The sequence below is a fragment of the Geotrypetes seraphini genome, chromosome 8 (assembly GCF_902459505.1).
Source record: "Geotrypetes seraphini chromosome 8, aGeoSer1.1, whole genome shotgun sequence".
In the NCBI taxonomy this organism is placed as follows: Eukaryota; Metazoa; Chordata; class Amphibia; order Gymnophiona; family Dermophiidae; genus Geotrypetes; species Geotrypetes seraphini.
In genome coordinates, this window is record NC_047091.1 from 66,976,061 (window position 1) to 66,990,403 (window position 14,343).

General features: G+C 42.3%; 1 protein-coding gene across 1 annotated transcript in view; it reads left to right on the forward strand.

Annotated features, from left to right (window-relative positions):
* The first annotated feature begins 306 nt into the window (after positions 1-306).
* The window catches only part of CHRM1 (cholinergic receptor muscarinic 1), a 223,231-nt gene continuing 209,194 nt past the window's right edge, over positions 307-14,343 (forward strand). Inside the window, exon 1 of the mRNA XM_033957459.1 lies at positions 307-537. The gene's annotated coding sequence lies outside the window, so the exon portion shown is untranslated. The remainder of the gene's footprint in view (positions 538-14,343) is intronic.

The following is a 14,343-nucleotide window of genomic DNA, read 5'->3' on the forward strand; positions in this document are numbered from 1 at the left end:
CCCGGCCTGCAGCTATGGTGGCCCAGTCCTTGGTTTTAGCCCACCACACACTTGGGACTTGCTTTGGGTGGGGGAGGGGAGAAGCAAAACGGTATCGACCTGACCCTCAGAAACGGAGCTAACTGCCAATTTTAGCCTAAGATGAGCTCACCCTTTACTCCTTGTTTAGATTTAAAAGAAAAGCTGACAAACATACCAAAGATTAGAGGAGGGGGCTGTAAAAAAAAAAAAAAAAGAAACCTTGGCATCGCTCTGTCTCCTGAGCTCAGAGAAGAGTAGGCGCAGTTTACAGCTACTAGAGGGAGCTGCAGAGACAGTCTCTTATTGCCAGCTTAATCCGGAGTGACAGCAGCACTGTGCAACTAGCAGGTGTCTAGACCAGACCCTTAGAACTACAGCTTAAAAAGAGGGGAGAAAACCTAAAATGTAGAGCGACCCATATATCAGTCAACAAGGGCATGCAGACGCTTGCTATGGAAAATGACCTTCATTTCAGGGCCAGAGCCTCCAGAACAAGACTTGACACACATAAGGAAGGTAAGCACTTTTTTTTCCTTTCGTCTTCGTTCATGGGACTGGGCACATATGTTTCACTTTCTTTCTCTCCCCCCTCCACCATTCTTCCGTCTGAGGATTTGTTACGTGGCTTTCTGAGCAGCTTGCGTGCAGTTTGGGCGAAAAGGAGGCTTTGCGCCTTTTTCAAGCTCTGATGTGGGATCGCAGGAGTTTTCCCCCTCCCCCCCCCCCAAACCCCTTCTCGGCGGGCCCAACTCTCTTGGTTCAAATGCTTGCTTAAGAAAGATAGCGCGGTTCTGTCCTCGGCGATTTCGTAGTGTGTGCACAGTTTCAGACTGTTGGTTTGAGGTTCTGACCATTTTTTTGGCTAGTGACACCTTTTTTTTTAAATTAAGTTGCTTGTTGCTGCTTCTTAAGAAGTACAGTACTTCCTGGGAAATGTACTGGGGATTTTTCTTCTTACACACCTGGGTAGGACCTAGTTGAAATCTTGTCTCTCCCCCCCCCACCCCCCAAAGTAATGAATATCCAGGATTTTAATACGTTCATTGTTTATTGGCTTTGCATTCTTCTTCTGGTCATTTTTTCACCCAAACACTTTTTCTTTAGGTTTTTACACTCCCCCCCCCCATTTTGAATTTGAACAACAAAATCACACTCTCAGTGTTAAAATCTCAACAGAGCACTTGGCAAGAAATGAGGCCAGGGAATCCCTGACCAATGCATGAGAGAATGTGATTGTGCCAAGTTCAAGTGGGAGATGTCATGTGTGCCTCTCACCTGTAATGGTTAGGCTGGATTGGAAATGGGATTTAAAAAAATGAGGGATCATCCCCTCATGTACTCAGATAGCTACAGAGAAAGGCTCATGGCATTAAAATCCCAGCTTGTTTTATTTCCATCGAATGCTAAAAAGGGGCAGCACCAAGCTGAAATCAACAGCAAAGAGGGGCATGCTTTTATATATTATGGCAATGCCCCTCATTTCCCCAACCTGCCCTTTCAAAGATTAATACCTCATCCAGAACAACTTGAAGATGCTGATCCAGTCCAAGGTTTCTCCTATTAGATGCACAGATTTGTATTCTTGATTTCATTAATCAAAGTAGAACTATACTGGAACTGGACTAAAATCTCCTGGTTTATCTGGGTGAGAATGCTAAACCTAGTCTTTCATCGCTGTCTGCAACCATCTGTGCTGTACTCAAATGGTTTCAGTGTGATACTTTCTTGAAAGAAAAAGGGAGGGTGCAGTGGGATGTTTAACCATTATCATAATTCAAGGATGACATTAACACCTGGCTATCCACCTTTGGTGATACATCCGTTCCAGACCAATAGGACCTGAAGTCTGTCTCCTCCTAGGCCCTACAAAATTATATCTTCTACTCCTTACTTGCGATTTTACCTTATCTATCTGTTTATGCATCCTTTTTCAATTATTTTTATGCTTGACAGTTCTAGGCAATATATGAGGTGGGATAAATCTGCACGATAGCATTTCTCATACCTTTCAGCCCAGCTCAGATCTGCTCATGCTTACAAATGGTTGAAGTGGCCATGTGGGAGGAATTTGCAAAATAGCTTTAAATTCATGGGGTGGATATCAGCCAGCAGTGTTCTGTGGTTTTTGGCTGCCACCAGCTTTATCTATGGCTATTTGATACTGGATATGAGCATTGAATATCTAGTCATATACAACCAGATAACACATAAGTGGTTAAGTGCAAAATTCAGCTCTTAACCAACTATGATGAATCACATCAAGATAGAATTGTGTTTTTTGTGGCCTTGTTTATGCAGTTACCTTATGCAGGTAAGCACTCTATACTGACACTTTGTGCTCCTTTTACAAAGGTGCGTTAGGGCCTTAATGCATGTAATAGCGCATGCTAAAATGCCACTCACACTAGCTGCTACCGCCTCCTCTTGAGCAAGCAGTAGTTTTTTGGCTAGCGCACGTGCTAAAAACGCTAGCACACTTTTGTAAAAGGAGCCCTTTATTTCTATACTGTTCTCAGAATAGTTTACTTGAATTTATTCAGATGCTCAAGCATTTTCCCCTGTTTGTCCCAGTGGGCTCACAATCTATCTAATGTACCTGGGGCAATGGAGGAATTAAGTGACTTGCCCAGGGTCATATAGAGCAGCATGGGTTTGAACCCACAACCGCAGGGTGCTGAGGCTGTACCATTAACCACTGTGCCACACTCTCCCCCTTAACTACATAACTAACCTCACTTAACTGAATAAGTGCTGACTCTGCCCCCAGACTGCCCACAAAATAGCTGGTGTTGGCTTAGTGCCACTGAATGTGGTCAGTGAACCCCAGACAGATGATTTAAATGTCCAGGAGCCATTTCACTTTGAATATTGACCCCCCCCCCCCCCAATATAGTTCTTCAATAGTAGTAAAAAAAAAAAAAAAACCAGGATGGGCCCCAAATAATGTTGCTTCATTTTGACTATCAAAAGAATTGTTGGTCCTCCAACTTCCCTCTTCCTCACTTCGAAAAATACTTTTAATATGAAAGTTTGTTTGTAGTAAGGTAGAAAGGGGCAGGAGATGTAGAAGTGCCCATCTGGAGGGACTAAAAGAAAAAAAAAATTAGCAGGTAAGAACCTAATTTCTCCTGTTTATCTAACGTTACTGTACACATATAAATTCATAATTTATTAGTCTATGCATGTCAACCTTATTACCCATTCTAAGCTGGTTGGGGAGGACGGGATATAAAACTATCCAAATATATAAATAAATACATAAGTAATGCTACTGTGTGATCATTTGTGGAATTCCTAATAACTGGTAACAGTGCAGATAAAGAGGAGTTGACCCATCCTTCTGCTTAGCTTATCCTGTCATACTCTGTTGAGGATATATCCCAGCTGTGAGCCATGGATGTATCTGTGGATTGTCAAAGGTGGTCATATCTTTCATATGCACACAGAGTATGGTACACTGATTCTACTGCAACCTGAAGTCCCATTATTAAGGATTTCCCATTTTGAGCAAAGTAAAAACTACACCATGCACTGTTGTGGCCATTATGGCCCAATACCTGCACTACAATTTGGCCTATAATGCATTGGGAGCAATGAACCTTTTGGATATGGTGCAATAACCTTTGCAGTCTGTCTTGCATAAGGAAAGCTTTTGCATCATCCACATCTAGACAAACTCCTTTGACTAAGATTATCATTGTACACAGATAAGAAAACTGAGGTTTTGAAGGAGGTAAATTGTTAGGATCTTAAAGAACATATGAACACAAGAATAGCCTTACTGGGTCAGACCAATGGCCATCAATCCCAGTAGCCCGTTTTCACGGTGGCCAATCCAGGTCCCTACTACCTGGTCAAAATCCAAGGAGTAGCAATATTCCATGCTACTGATCCAGGGCAAGCAGTGGTTTCCCCCATGTCTTTCTCAATTACAGACTATGGACTTTTCTTCCAAGAAATTGTCCAAATCTTTCTTAAAACCAGCTACTCTATCTGCTCTTACCACATCCTCTGGCAATGCATTCCAGAGCTTAACTATTCTCTGACTGAAAAAATATTTCCTCCTATTGGTTTTAAAAGTACTTCCCTGTAACTTCATTGAGTGTCCCCTAGTCTTTGTAATTTTTGACGCAGTGAAAAATCAATCCACTTGTACCCATTCTACTCCACTCAGGATTTTGTAGACTTCAATCATATCTCCCCTCAGCCATCTCTTTTCCAAGCTGAAGAGCCCTTTCCTCTTGTGAGAGGAGTTCCATCCCCTTTACCATCTTGGTCGCTCTTCTTTGAACTTTTTCTAGTGCCACTATATCTTTCTTGAGATAAGGAGACTAGAATTGAACACAATACTCCAGATGAGGTCGCACCATGGAGCGATACAGGGGCATTATAACATTCATAGTCTTGTTAACCATCCCTTTTTAAATAATTCCTAGCATCCTGTTTGCTTTTTTGGCCACCGCCACACATTGGGCAGAAGGTTTCATCGTATTGTCTACGATGACACCCAGATCCTTTTCTTGGTTGCTAACCCCCAAGGTGGACCCTAGCATCTGGTAACTGTGATTTGGGTTATTCTTCCCAATGTGCATCACTTTGCATTTGTCAGTAGCCAATCATTGAGATATGGAAAAAGAAGACCAGATTTCTTTTCTTGTGTAGATGAACTGCTGCAACTACCAGACGTTTGGTGAAAACCCTGGGAGATAAGGAGGGACCGGATGGAAGTACCTTGTATTGGGATGAATAAGTTTAAACATAGAGACAAACTGCAACAGGATGAATAAGTTTAAACATAGAGACAAACTGCAACAGGAAAAAGAAACAGCCTTACAAGTCCACTAACCAAACAACAGAGTAGGGATTAGACCACAGGTGTCAAACTCAAGGCCCGTGGGCCGAATCCGGCCCACCTGGCCATTTTATGTAGCCTGCGGTGCAATGCGACGTTTTCATTGCCACCCCTGGTGTTATCTTCTGGCCGTCTCCCTCCTAATCACAACGTCAGAGAGAATGCTTCTGGATGAGGCGCAGGACGCGTGAGGAGCCGCCGCCCATGGCTTTGTGCACATTGCGGCTGTGAAGAGGAGGGAGCAAGCCAGAAGATAACACTGGGAGCGGCAATGAATACGCTGCTTCACACCACGGGCTGCATAAAATGGCCAGGTGGGAGCCGAACACCCGCCGGAGGGAGGCACCTGGTTGAGGCACAGCATGGAGAGAGGGAGACAACAAAGGTAGGGGGAATGATTTTATTTTCAATTTAGTAATTGAATTGTGTCAATTTTGGGAATTTACCTCTGCTGTCTATATTTTGCACTGTTCAGGAAGAAATGCATTTGTTTCTGTTTCTCTGGGGTTGTACAGCATGCAGAGTCTTGAATCTTAGGGTTTCGTTTGTATATATTAGTACTTTTAATTTTTGGGCAAATCAAACTCCCATGTGTGTTCAGTGCCATGGGGGTGACGATGAGTGTCAGCTTGTAAGTACTTGTACCACTGGGAAGCACAGCCCTTAGTGGCATGTAACTTGGCAATCATAGGTATCAAACTAGGAGAGTCAGAGGTGAGGTTCTCATGAATGACGATAAACAATGGATCAGTTGTATCCAATGAAAATGTTGCGTGTGAAGAAGATGAAAACGCTGTTGCATTTGGGAAAATGACATCCAGGAAGAATCATCCCGAAGGTCCTGAACAGTCCAAATACTAGCTTTCTGCCACTCAGGCCAAGAAATAAGTCCATTATTTATTCTAAATGCAGTATTATTCCAAAGAGGAGCGTGCAGAGTAGATATCCAAGAATGATCCAGACATTTTTCAAAAAGACCAACTGCAACTTTTGTACTATGGAGAATAGGGTTGGCAGATTTAGGTAGATGTTGGAAAGGTAATAGATGGAGAGGATGGTTTTTTGGACAATAAGATTCCCAAGTGTGCCAAAGCGGAGAATAATCCGCCAAAACAGGCATGAACCAGTACGATGTTTGTTGCATGATGAAAGCAGCATGGTATGTACGAAAGTCTGGAAAGTTGACACCACCATGTTCCTTGTTGGCCTTCAGTTTAGTCAACGCAATTCTCGGCGGTTTGGAGTTCCATAGAAAGGTAGTAAGAGATTTTTCAATAGCCTTGTAAAATGCATCAGGAAAAAAAATGGGAATCATATATAGAAAATAATTGATCTTCGGGGCAATCATCATTTTGATAGTGCTTAATCGACCCCACCAGGTGAGTCGTAGAGGTGACCATCTCAGTAGAAGTTCTTTGACCATGGATGTCATTCTGTCAACATTAAGCGATATAGTTTCAGCAATTGTAGGTGCGAAGTAAATTCCTAGATATTTCAGAGCTGTGTCAGACCATGCAAAGCTGAGATGCTGAAGATCATATTTAGTCTCAGGGTGATTGAGTGGCATAATTTCAGACTTTGATAGATTAAGTTTGTAGCCAGAGACCAAGGTATAGTCAGTGATGGAGTCCAGTATTGAAGGGAGAGAATCAGGAGTGGTATAGAGTAATATGTCATCAGCATAGGCCGAGTATTTGATCTGAACTTTGTCCAATTCCACTCCTTTAATGGTGTTATTTTGCTTGATGTATAGGAGAAGGGGCTCCAAGGCGACATTAAAAAGTAAGGGAGACAGTGGACAACCTTGACGTGTACCTCTGCTTGGATGAAAAAAGGACGATAGCTGGTTATTAATGAGAATCCTGGTGGAAGGAGCGGTGTATAAAACTCTGATCATGTTGATAGCTTGGTCTGAGAAGCCAAAGTGCTGTAATGTGCTGAGAAGGAAAGTCCATTCAACCCTGTCAAAGGCTTTCTCAGCGTCGAGTCCAATAGCGAGGAAGGGTATGTCTGAAGTTTCTATGCGCTGAAGGATGTTGAAAAATAGCCTTGTGTTGTCATGAGAAAGACGACCATGCATAAAGCCAGTCTGCTCATAAGAGATCAATCGAGGGAGCAATTTTTGCAATCTCACCGCCATTACCTTTGCGTAGATCTTAGCGTCCACATTTATCATGGATAACAGACGATAACTCTGAACTTGTTGTTTATCCTTACCAGCCTTGGGCAGTACCACAATCACAGCTTCCGTGAAAGATCCATGAATTTCTCGAGCTTGAACCAGATGAACAAAGAAGTCACGCAGCAGTGGGAGAAAAAAGGACTGGAAAGTGATGTAAAATTCTACCGGAAAGCCATCTGGACCAGGTGTTTTCCCTTTAGCCATGTTTAACAGTGCATTTTCAATATCAGCAGTGGTGATAGGGGTACAAAAGGACTCATTGTCAGCAGTAGAAAGACTGGGTAATTCAATCCTTTCAAGAAAGTTATTGATGTTTACAGAAGAAGGCGATTGAGAAGTATAGAGCTCTTGATAGTATTCATGAAATCTAGACAAAATAGCTGATCTGGATGTGAGTGTGTCGTCATTCTTTGATTTAATGGAAGTTATGAAAGTTCTTTCTGACTGAGACTTTAAATAATTAGCCAGCAAGTGTCCAGAATTGCCATGTTCAGCATAATAAGACGCGTCTTTCATAAATAATGTTTTTCCAGCAGAGGCAGCAAGCATGGTATTATATTGGAGTCAAAGACTCCCCAGTTGGTTAAGAAGAGCCATGTTGGATGGATCAGTGTTAAAGAGTGATTCCATCGATGAGATCTGAGATTCTAGTTGAGAGCGAAGTGTCGCATATTCTTTATTTTTCTTAGATTTATAGGAAATTATTACTCCCCGAAGATAAGCTTTAAGAGAATCCCAAAAGTTGGTCCAGGAGATTTGATCAATCGAATTAAATTCAAGAAATTCCTTAATAAGCTTGTTTAAGTATTCCACAAATTCAGGATCATCTAAAAGCGAAGTGTCAAATCTCCAACAAGGCCTCGATGTAACTAGATGTAGGAGATTAAGCTCCATACTAATCCATGCATGGTCAGACACAAGGATGGAATGGATGGCTGTATGTGAAACACTAGAAAGTAAGGAAGCAGAGGTCAAAAAATAGTCAATTCTCGAAAGAGATGAATGCGGTGAAGAAAAAAAAGAGAATATTCGCATGGATGGATGAGCAATTCTCCAAGGGTCACAGAGGTTTAAATGTTGAATAATGTCCAGCAGGGCCATCCATGCCTTAGTCGGCTTGTGTGGAGCTGATGATTATCTGTCAAGTAAGGGGTCCAAAACAATGTTGAAATCACCACCAATAAAGAATGGTAAGCCAGCCAAGGCAGTGACGGAGTTTGCCAAATCATGGAAAAATTCAGGGCAGTCTTTATTTGGGGCGTAGATGTTGAATAAAACCAAAGTTGATAGTCGATGGGACATCGTTACTCTTACCCATCTACCCTCGGTGTCACATGCTTGATCAGTAACCAATAAGTCAGGATGTTTCTTTATTAGAATAATGACCCCATTTTTCTTGTCATGAGCAGGTGAAAAAAAAAGGAGGTAATGCCCAGCTACAAGTAAATTTAGAAGCTTCCGTCGCATCTAAGTGCATTTCTTGTAATAGTACCACATCAGGGTGTAGCTGGGACAAATATTGAATTATTTTAATCTTTTTTAAAGGGTTATTCAAACCTTTCACGTTAAGTGATAAACATTTGAGAGGCATGGAAACATAGAAATACATTATAAACATAAGCTGTGCATAGAGTCAATAGAACAATAACACCTCCATATTGTGATAACTCCCCACGTCACATGAAAACCATACGACAGAAAGGGTTGACTAATGGGTCAGTGAGTGAGGAGAGAACAACAGACAAGAACAAGCCGTAGCAGAGCCCTGCCATTAGCAATATAGTTGTAGTGATAACAATTGAAAGAAGAATGAGCAAGAAAGCAATAGAGAAGGAACAGGAGAGACAGGGACTTCATAGAGAAAAGAGAAAGGGCGATGATCCTAATCGATGATATAGAAAACAACACCAAGACAGTATCATGCTAGTATTCCAAGACATTAAGGAATAGAGCATCACTAGATAGTAAAATGAAAAGGTCAAGGGAAAGAAGGGCAAATGAAATGAGCAAGGATATTAGGAAGAAAATTCACTTGCTCTACATATGACAGCCACAGTAAATAGCAGTATCAGTGGAACGAAGAAATACAGGAAGAAAGCGAGGAGAGGCAAGAAGGAAAAGGAGAAAAGACATCAATTGGCCAATAACAAAAAAGTAAATATTTTACAGCATTGGCAGAGACCAAAATGCAGTAAACAGACTGGTAACACAGGAAGGAGAGAAAGGAAGAGAAAGTTTCAAGTCAAGATTATCAGCCAAAGGAATACAGTAAGGCATATTAAGAAGTAATCAATTGCAGTAATAAAAAAGAAAAGGTATAGCAATCATGTAGCATCGATAGTACTAGGAGAAATAGATTCCAGATAGTCTCCAAGCAGGTTAGGATCTGTAAAGTCTTTGGTGCAATTTTGAAGAGTAACTCTCAGACGAGCAGGGTAATACATTCCGAAACAGGCATTAAGGGCTTTCAGTCTGGGTCGGTAAGCAAGGAATTGTTTCCGAAGGCGGGCTGAATTTTTACTTAGGTCCGGGACAAACATCAGATTTCTACCCTCAAACTTCAAAGGCGCTTTCAGTTTAGCCCGTTGCATAATCTCGAGGGTTTGGCTGAAGCGCAACAGACTCACAATTATCGGCCTGGGGAAATTTTCACGAGGCACACGCTGCGAGTTGATGCGGTGGGCCGCTTTGATCTCCAGCGGCTGGGCGAAAGTGATGTTGAGTAAGGTAGGAATGGTGTCCTGGAGAAATTTAATCAGGTTCTGTCCTTCACGACCCTCCGATATTCCAAGGATTCTAAAGTTCCTTTTTCGTGCCCTATCGTTCGCGTCGTCAAGGTCTTTTTCGAGCTGCACCATGCATTTAAAATGGCGCTGCAAATCTTTAACGTTTTCATCCGTGGCACGCTGTTTGAGTTCTAGCGACTCGACACGAGTACGAAAATGCAAAATGTCAGTTTTCATTATTGAAACGTCTTGCTTAATGTCCTCTATACCACTGTTAGTTTCAGAAAGCATGTCCTTCAAAGCACGCATTTCTTCCAGCAAGACAGTCATCGGCGCGTCCTCCGATTTTGAGGCCTGCGCCTTAGCGGGAGAAGGGGGATCAATTTTTGTGCGCTTACCACTTTTTGAAGCAGACATTTTTCGGTAGACGAATAATATAGTAATCCAGTCCCCACGGGACAAGTTTTCGAACTGAGTTGAAAGGAGCAAGAATAAGTTATCACGATTCTAAGCAGAGTTCTGCCGGAGCTCAAATTCAATCAAAAGATATACTGGAGGGGTAATAAACTCTAAATAAATACCATAGAGTGACTAAAGGAAACAATTTGAAAAAAGTCACTGCTTGAAAAATTCACTGTATAAAGGTATAATCATGAGTCTTTGTGCACTAAATCCTAATGCACAATCTTTTACAAAGAACTCTGCTCAGAGATATAAAGGCATAGTATTCCGCCTCACCCACCAATCATTGCAGTGTTCAGTGCATAATTGATATATCCAATTTTTTAAAGTGCTAAACTGTTGTGTTGCTAGCTGCTAAAGCTATGCTTAGTTCTTAATAGCAATAGCAAAAATCAAAGAAATTTTGCACGTTTCGAGTCTGCGTCGGGGAACCGACACAACAACTTTTTTCCCGGTTTTGTACACCGGGAAGAAATCGGGTTGTGTATACCTTCAGAAATCTATAATTCTTATTCAATGAGCTTATACCTCCAGTCTATAACTTTAGTTGTTGTGTCGGTTCCCTGACGCAGACTCGAAACGTGGCATGTCGGAACCAGCTAATTTTTCAAAGATAAGTGCTAAATTTCTTTGATTTTTGCTATTGCAGGGAGTCCAAGGCTGGCGGCTGGAAAGCAATGCAAAGCAGTACTGGGAAGCAGTAAGGCTGGGGACTCGCGCATGCGCACTCCTGCAAAGCCACGGACATACATCTCAGGGATTTCAGATCACGCAGGTCTGAGTGCGCATGCGCGTCTAGCGTTTTATTATATTAGATTAGTGTAAGAGGTGAAATATGCCCAAATAATTGAAACATGAGCACTTACACCAGCCATTGAGCTGGTGCGTGTGTGCCTAAGTCCCGGTGAAAGGCACATAACTGAGTATTCTGGGATGAGTAGGAGGAAAGAAGCTACTTATACCTTTCACTTCTTTACCCTCCTTTCTAGTATGGCCCAGAAGAGGCAGGGTTAGAAGTGGGCCTGGAGAGGGTCTTAGACATGTTACACTGCTGCTTGATTAGGGTAGCAACCTCTTGCACCTTATCTCTGAAGAGATTCTCTCCATGGCCTGACACATCAGCAGGTTCTTAATGTACATCATATCTTAGACCTAGAGCCCAGGGCTAAGTGAATATCTGGGCACCAATACCCATTGCAGAAGTTTTTGGTGCTGTATTGAAAATGTCATACATCATTTGGACCATGTATTTTCCATACTCCTAGTGAACAGAATTGCTCGGCTTTCCCTGAGAAAGCACATGGGGTATAACCGTCACAATTTTAATATACAGTATCTATGTTATTTGAATATTTTATTGCAGTGTATCGCAAACTGTGTGCCATGGCACAATAGTGTGCTGCAGCAAGATTCCAGTTGTACCGTGAAAGAGACGAGTCGGTCACTTTCAACACCGAGCGCTTCTTATCCTCTCTGCCCCCTGGCAATGGAGGGATTTCCAAAACCTGCCAGTTTGTCCAGGTTTTGGAAGACCCCCCCCCCCCCCCCCGGGCTCAGGGCCGTGTCTGCAGGGCCTCTGAGCATACTTGGATGTCAATGTGATGACATCACGCACATGCGTGTGACGTTACCAGTCGACATCTACGCATGCTCAGAGGCCCTATAGATGGAGCCCTGAATTTAGTGTGCCGCAGTGAAAATTTTTTGCAAGGCACTGTTTTAATGCATGCCTATTAGATGTTTCATTTTTATTTCGCTGACATCGTATCATATATACTGTATATTATATGAATGTCCTTCCATGCCATTTTGTATTGTACTGATATTTATCATATTTCTGTTATATGATAAATATCAGTACAATACAGGTACAATCAGGTCCATCCAGTCTGCCCAAACCATACATGCTCCTAAATTAATTTAGTTTAAATGGTCTTTTTTCTTAGATATTTCTTGGCCAGAAACCCAGAGCCCTGCCCAGTAGTGTGCTTAGGTTCAATCTACTGGAGTCTCCATCAAAGCTCACTCCAGCCCATTTTAACCCATCTCAGCCATCAAAACCCTCCCCAGCTCATCCTCAACTGAATGTTCATATACGGGACACAGGCCGTGCAAGCCTGCCCAGTACTGGCTTTAGTTCCTTCAATGTATACCCATTATTTTCTGATTAGAGATCCTCTGTGTTCATCCCACGCATGTTTGAACTCTGTCATCGTTTTCTTCTCCACCACCTCCTTCGGGAGCACATTTCACGCATCAACCACCCTCTCTGTAAAGAAGAATTTCCTAGCATTACTCTTGAATCTACCACCCCTCAACCTCAATTATGCCCTCTGGTTTTACCATTTTCCTTTCTCTGGAATAGATTTTGTTTTATGTGAATACCTTTGAAGTATTTGAACGTCTGAATCATATCTCCCCTGTCCCTTCTTTCCTCTAGGGCAGGGGTGTCCAATGTTGGTCCTCGAGGGCCGCAGTCCAGTCGGATTTTCAGGATTTCCCCAATGAATATACATGAGGTCTATTTGCATGCACTGCTTTCATTGTATGCTAATAGATCTCATGCATATTCATTGGGGAAATCCTGAAAACCCGACTGGATTGCGGCCCTCGAGGACCGACATTGGACACCCCTGCTCTAGGGTATACATATTCAGGGCTTCCAGTCTGTCCTCATACATCTTCTGGCACAAGCCTCCTACCATTTTTGTCACCTTCCTCTGGACCGCTTCAAGTCTTTTTATGTCCTCCTCCATATACGGTCTCCAAAATTGAACACAATTCTCCAAGTGGGGCCTCACCATCGCCCTGTACAGAGGCATCAACACTTTCTTTCTTCTACTGGTCACGCCTCTCTCTATACCGCCTAGCATCCCTCTGGCAACTGCCACCGGAATCTAAGGTACCAAGCTTCCATGAGTACCTCCAATAGTTGGAACCTGAGAACAGTACCGGCCGGACTTCTACAATCTATGACCCAGTAATATAAAAGAAAAAGGATGATTTAATTTAATCATTAATTTATAATGAGCGTAACTATTGGGCAGACTGAATGGATCATTCAGGTCTTTATCTGCTGTCATTTACTATGTTTTATGCTAAACTGTGCCTGCTGTACACTGCCTTGGGTGAATCTCATCAAAAAGGCAGTTAAATAAATCCCTCTGAATAAATAAAATATGCTATAAGTTAGATGTGTAACTATGTGCCCTGCCCAGATACCGCCCCTGTGTATGCCCACCTGTAATCTATGTGCTGTCTAAAATATGTGCATAATTACAGACTAGCGGTTAGGAAGAATGTGATTACTGAGACAACTGAGGCAGTCCTAGGCTTACTAAGTCGTTCTGGCACAGCACTTGCATTCAGCATGCTTATATGCTCAGATCCCAAACAGATGTGATGCCTGGAATGGATATTCTAGATTTGTCTGTTATATTCATGATATGACGGAAAACCTGATAAAATGAATTAGTAGCAAAAATATTGTTTTTGAAAATCAAATACAGTACAATCTGATTGAAGGCAATGAAAAAGAACATCAGGAAAAGCTTCAAACTATGGGAGAGTTTTGTCTCACGATCATTCAGCAGCGCAGTTAATACAAAACTTTGGGGGGGGGGTGTCTGAGGAAGAGCTGCATATGCTCAGAATTTGACACTATGTTTGAGCTCTGGGAGCCATGTGATGACAAGTATACCCAATTACATCCTGTTTGTAGACGGAGAAATAAAATTCCCCAGCAATGAAATAAAAAGAATAAAACCTGCACATTTCTAGCATTCTGTCAAAACTGGAGAAAAAGCTGATTAAACCTAGGGATGAACATAAGAACATAAGAAGTTGCCTCTGCTGAGGCAGACCATAGGTCCATCCTGCTCAGCGGTCCGCACCCGCGGCGGCCCATCAGGCCCATTTCCTGAGCAATGGTCTATACCTATCTATACCCCCCAATCCCTTTTTCTTCTAGGAATCTATCCAAACCTTCTTTGAAACCATTTAATGTTTTCTTGTCTACAACAGCCTCTGGAAGCGCGTTCCATGTATCCACCACCCTCTGAGTGAAAAAGAACTTCCTAGCGTTTGTTCTAAACCTGTCC